Below are 5,661 nucleotides of genomic sequence, written 5' to 3'. Positions count from 1 at the left end.
TATCTGGTTAATAATGTTATACCTACTTAACAATACGTTAATTAGATCCTATTTAAATTAGTGCTATGGTTTCTGTCTCATGACTGAGTCCTGGTCATTATTTTTTCTTCAAGTTTCAAGGAGCCATCTGAGCTCCAAGTACTCTTGCCAGGATGTAGAACCCAGAGGTCCATATCAGAAGAGTGCCTCCACGTCAACAAACTCCTCACTAATCCGGCCTGATGTTCCATTTCCCGTCCTGACTCAACACCCCCAACATCTATGCACGGACAGGTTCTCCAGCTTTCTGTTGGTAGCTATTAGCCAGGTCCTACAGTTCTTTCTGTCAAACTCCTGTTTCTCTAAGCAGAGATAGTATTCCTCAGTGGTGCCCTGCTGAGACGACCTAATGATTGGCCGAGAAGTTCTAAGAGGAAGTGGGAGCAGGTCTTAGAGAGGGCGCGTATCCTCTTGCAAGGAATCTCTAAGGTGAGGCCTCTGCTGGTCTCTAGGCAAGGAGGGAAGCCCACTGCACTCTAGCAAAGGGGAGTGGGGCACTCCCGCCACTCTCATCAGTGGGTCCAGGGCGTGGGTTTCAGCCCGATCTTCCCTCCGGCTGCGGGAGATCAGGAGATTTTCAAATGCTGTCACAGAGGTTTTCTGCTTTCATGCCATGCCCTAGATGAGTAGTTGGCTAGTTTGAACCTGTCATTGTCTTCTTTCATCACATCAATTATGCTGAACAACAACCAACCAACTCCACAGGTTCTTTTTTTATGTTTTTATTGATTTTAGACAGAGAGGAAGGGAGAGGGAGGGAGAGAAACATCGATGTGAAAGAGAAAAATCTATCACCCCCGACTGAGGATCAAGCCCACAACCTGGGCACCACAGTTTTTTTAATCATCCTTTTCCTTTCCTTTCTTTATTTTGTTGTTTTTTGTTTTTGTTGTTTTTATTACCATTTTCAATTGTTGAAGAGACTGCATAAACCTTGATATCCCCTTCCATTTGTATCCTAGCCTCTAATTCACCACAAGTGAGAGTCTTTACAATGGGGCTTCTTCAAAATATCAATGACTAGCAATGTTGCCATTGACTAGCAAGTGGTCCAATCCTAGAAGTCCATCCGAAGGATCTGCTTCCTAACATCGCTTCCGGTACAAGCTGCCTTAGTTTGGGTGACTAGAAGCAGACTCTGGGGCGAGGACGTGAGTTCAATGGCTTATCTGGGAAATGTCAGTTACATTGGTAGAGAAGTGGGAAATGATAAAGGAAAGAAAGGCAGCCGGGAAGAGTGCACTATTACGCCAGCAAAGCTTAATCCAGCAAGCGGGGGAGCTCTGAGAGGGCTGCACAACACATGTCTCAGCAATAACCCATGTGGAGCGTGAAGTGTTTGTATAACAACTGAGCGTCATTGCTTAGGGGTGGATGAGGGCAGTTGGCAGGAAAGGTCTCAGGAATATGGGTGGGGAACTGACAGGATCTGCAACAAGCTGCATCTATATCTGAGTCACTTCATTACTTGCTTAAAATGCAGATTTCTGATAGCGGGAAACAGCAACCTCCTGAGAATCTATAATTATTTTTAAATGAAAAGTTTAAAATAATAGAACCCACCAAGGAAATCAAATGTATGAAGATGCAGTTAACAGAATATGCAGGGTGCCCCCCAAAATGCACTTTAACAGTTGATAGCTCAAATTTGAAAATGGGATTATTTTAATAAACTGCCTTTATAATTATTCAAAGTGTGTGCATACATTTTTGGGGGGGCACCCTATGTATATACTCAATGTAGATTCTTGGGTTTACTTTCAATAAAAATGGGGTACTACAGTGAGGACAGTAACTGCTACCTGTAATTGTAGTAGTTCCTTTCATGTCCTACTCTAAACAAATAGAAACGATGGGTAAAATATAACAAATGTATTTTTAATATGTAACTGAGCTCAAAAACTGTAGGTAGAAAAGAGTCACCTGGGGGTGCTTGTAAACAGCTTGAACTAGTGTGGGTGTGAGAATTGTTGGCATTAATGGTGGTGGTTGGGGGAAATCTTACCCAAGAAATTGAAATGAAATTTGTCTTGGAGCTGGTTAAAGTAATAGAGCCTTTTGTGAAATTACCCCATGGCACTCCTCCACAGTCTAGGGCACATGGGACTTCTATAGAAAACAACGCCCACTACTGAAAACATTACAATGTATGGGAAGAGAAAGATTCAAGGAGATCAATTCAGAAACAACTTGGCTGCTTCAAATGCTGTGTTAGTTGGGTCTTCCAGAAAGTGAGTGTGGGGGTGGAGTAGGCGTGCAGGGGGTTATCGAGGGCAATGCCTGGGAAAGTTAAACGCACAGGAAGCAAGATGGGACTGGGAGAGCCCCGGGTATGATGCGGGTCAGACGAAGGCCTGGCTAACCTAGAGGGGAGTTACAGCAAACATTGCTGTTAGAGGAGTCCCATGTTGAGCAGAAATTGCAAGACTCTAGTACCCATTCGTAATCCGTCATTTCTTAGGGACTGACAAGGAAGAGCATGGCCTCAACTCAAAAGCTAAAGCAGATCCCAAAGGCACTAGCAGCTGGTGGTTGTCAGCTAACTGCACTTCCTGTGGCTGAATGGCAACTTTTCCTTTTATTAAAGGGAGATTTGAGTGGTGCATAAGCCAAAAATTAGGATAATAGAACAATATCAAAGATTTTTTAAAATGTTTTTATTGATTTTAGAGAGAGGAAGGGAGAGGGAGAGAGAGAGAGAGAGACATTGATGAGAGAGAAACATCAACCGGCTGTCTCAAGCCCACAACCTGGGCATGGGTCAACGCTTAAGCACTGGCCGGGTACTGGCCACCCTGGCCAGGCAATATCCAAGATTTTAATGCAACTATTTTAAAGGAGATAGAATTAAGAATAGAAGGCATACGGCAAGGAGAAGCACTTATGAATAAAGAACCAAATAGAAAGAATAGAAATAAACTATTCAAAAACTCAGTAGATGTTTTGAAAAGTAGACTAGGTACAGACAGGAAAGAGAATTAGTAAATTAAAATTGATCTAAAGAAACCACCCAGAATACAATACATAAAGGAGCACAAACAGTTGAAATTGTAATGGGCAGTATAGGATGCATCGGTTCTGCAAACACACACCTGGGATTAAATTTCAACCCTGCTTCTTACTAGTTATAAGGCCTCAGGCATGTTTTTAAACTTTTTTGCGCCTCAGTTTTCTCAGATATAAGATTGCTGTTAGGATCAAATGAGTTAGTAGTTCATATCAGTGAGTTATAATTCTTAGAACATAAAGTAAATGTTAGGAAATATTATAGAGGAATGGAAAATATGAAAGGTAAATTAAAAATTATGGAGGAGGAAATGAGAAGTTCCAACATTTATCTAATAGTAATTCCAGAAGGAGAAAATAGAGAAGTAGCATTTGAAGGAATAATGGTGGAGAATTTTCTATACAGAAAGAAAAATGAGTCCCTAAAATGAAAAAAACACACTGAGTTCTGAGTAGGATAAAGAATTTCCATTCCTGGACATGTTCTAGAGAAATTAAAAAACAATAAAGATAAATAAATAAATTGAAAAGCTACCAGAGAGGAAACAGATTATCCATAAGTGACTGACATTTTGCCTGAAGCCAATTTCTCAGCAGCAACAACAGATGCTTTTGGAATAATAGCTTCAGAGTGATGAGGAAAAAACAATTAGAATCCTACATTGAGCTAACCAGGATTTAAGGGTAAATGTAAAATAAAAATATTTTCATATACATGCAGACTGAGAGAGAAGGCAATCTTATGTCAGATTTTTGCTCAAAAAATTTATGAAGGATAGACATCAGCGAGAGAAAAAAAATGAAACTCAGAAGGAAAGACTTTCTCTCCCAAACAAGATGAAACAACAAGAATCAGATGAATATTCCCACCAGGAACAACTAAAACTGGGATAAAATATATAAAACAGTGGTTCCAAGGCATTGGACATCAGGCCACAAAGGGCATTGATCTCTGAGTGATGGGAAACGAACACGGTGAGCCCCAGCTGACCACCTAGAGAACATTTCCGGGTCACAGGGAAAGCAAGGGGAGCCCAGGCAGATACTAGAGGCCTTCCTGAGTTCAGGAGACAAAGCTGAGTCCAAGAAGACCAAAGAAGCCAGAGCTGGCAGGACAGACCTGCACAGTACTGAGTACTGATCAATGCAGGCAAGTGAGGAAATGGACCCACGATTGGCCAAAGAACCTCCCAAAAGCATTGAAGGGAAAAATTCTCAGAGATCACATACTAGTACAGCCAGGAATCGTGTCATTCCCACCAGCGAGAGTAGAAAATATCATCATTATTGGGGCACTGAGTGGGGAACATTGTCTTTAGACTAAATGCTATTCTGATCCTGCCAAAAAAGATTAAAATTATTTTCAAGTAACTTAACCATATCCAGAAAAAGGTAAAGAATATTTATAAGTATACAACAATTATCCGGCACCCAACAAGGTAAAACTTACATACTTTTTATGGGATAAGTTCTGTTACCCCAAAATTTATATGTTAAGTCCTAATCTCCCAGTCCCTCAGAATATGACTGTATTTGGAGATAGGACCTTTGAAGATATAATTAGGTTAACATGAGGTCATTAGGGTGGGCCCCCATCTAGTATGACTGGTGTTCTTATAAGAAGAAATTTGGACACAGATACACACAGAAGAAAGGCCGTGTGAAGGCAGGGAGAAGATGGACAGCTACAAGCCGAGGAGAGAGGACTCACTAGAAGCCAACCCTCCTGACACCCTGATCTTAAACTTCTAGTTTCCAGAGCTACATGGAAATACATTGCTGTTACTTAGGCTATCCAGTCGGTGGTACTTTGTTATGGAAGCCCTAGCAAACTAATACATACATGAAACAAAAACTGAGAGAATTGCAAGGAGAAATAAACAAAATCCAGGAGAAATAGACAAATCCATAATTACAGTAAAAGATTCCAGCACACTTTTATCAAACGTTGACACATATAAAAGATTTGAATAGTATTATCAACCAACTTGACCTAATAGACATTTATAGAAATACTTCCTTCAGTGCCAGCAGAGTGTACATTCCTTTCAGCTTATATAGAATATTTACCAAGTTAGATCATAGTGTGGGTTATGAGACAAGTATCATTAAATTTAAATGGACCAGATTCATATTAAGCATATTTCTTACAACAACAGAACAAATTAAAAGTCATTAATAGAAAGATCTCTGGACAATCTTCAAATATTTGGAAATGAAATAACACGTTTCTAAACAACTTATGGGCTAAAGAAGAAGTCAAAAGGCAAGTTTAAAACTATTTTAAATGTAATAAAAATGATAACACAACATGTTAGAATTTGTAGGATGCTGCTAGCGTAGTATGTAGAAGGAAAGTTATAGCACTGAATGCCTATATTAGAAAAGAAGAAAGACATCAATCAAAGGCCTCAGTTTTCTCCTTAAGAAGCTAGAAAAAGAGAAAATGAAACCTAAAGTATGCAGAAGAAGTGAAAGAATAAAGATGAAAGCAAATTTCAGTGAAATTAAAACCAATATAGAAAAATTAATGAAATCAGAAGCTAGCTCATTAAGAAGATCAATAAAATCAACAGGCTTCTATCCAGACTGATGAAGAAAAAAAGAGAAAAGTAA

The sequence above is a fragment of the Myotis davidii genome, unplaced genomic scaffold, assembly GCF_000327345.1.
Source record: "Myotis davidii unplaced genomic scaffold, ASM32734v1 scaffold88, whole genome shotgun sequence".
Lineage (NCBI taxonomy): Eukaryota > Metazoa > Chordata > Mammalia > Chiroptera > Vespertilionidae > Myotis > Myotis davidii.
The sequence above is the reverse complement of the archived record's forward strand: the minus strand, read 5'-3'. Positions refer to the sequence as shown.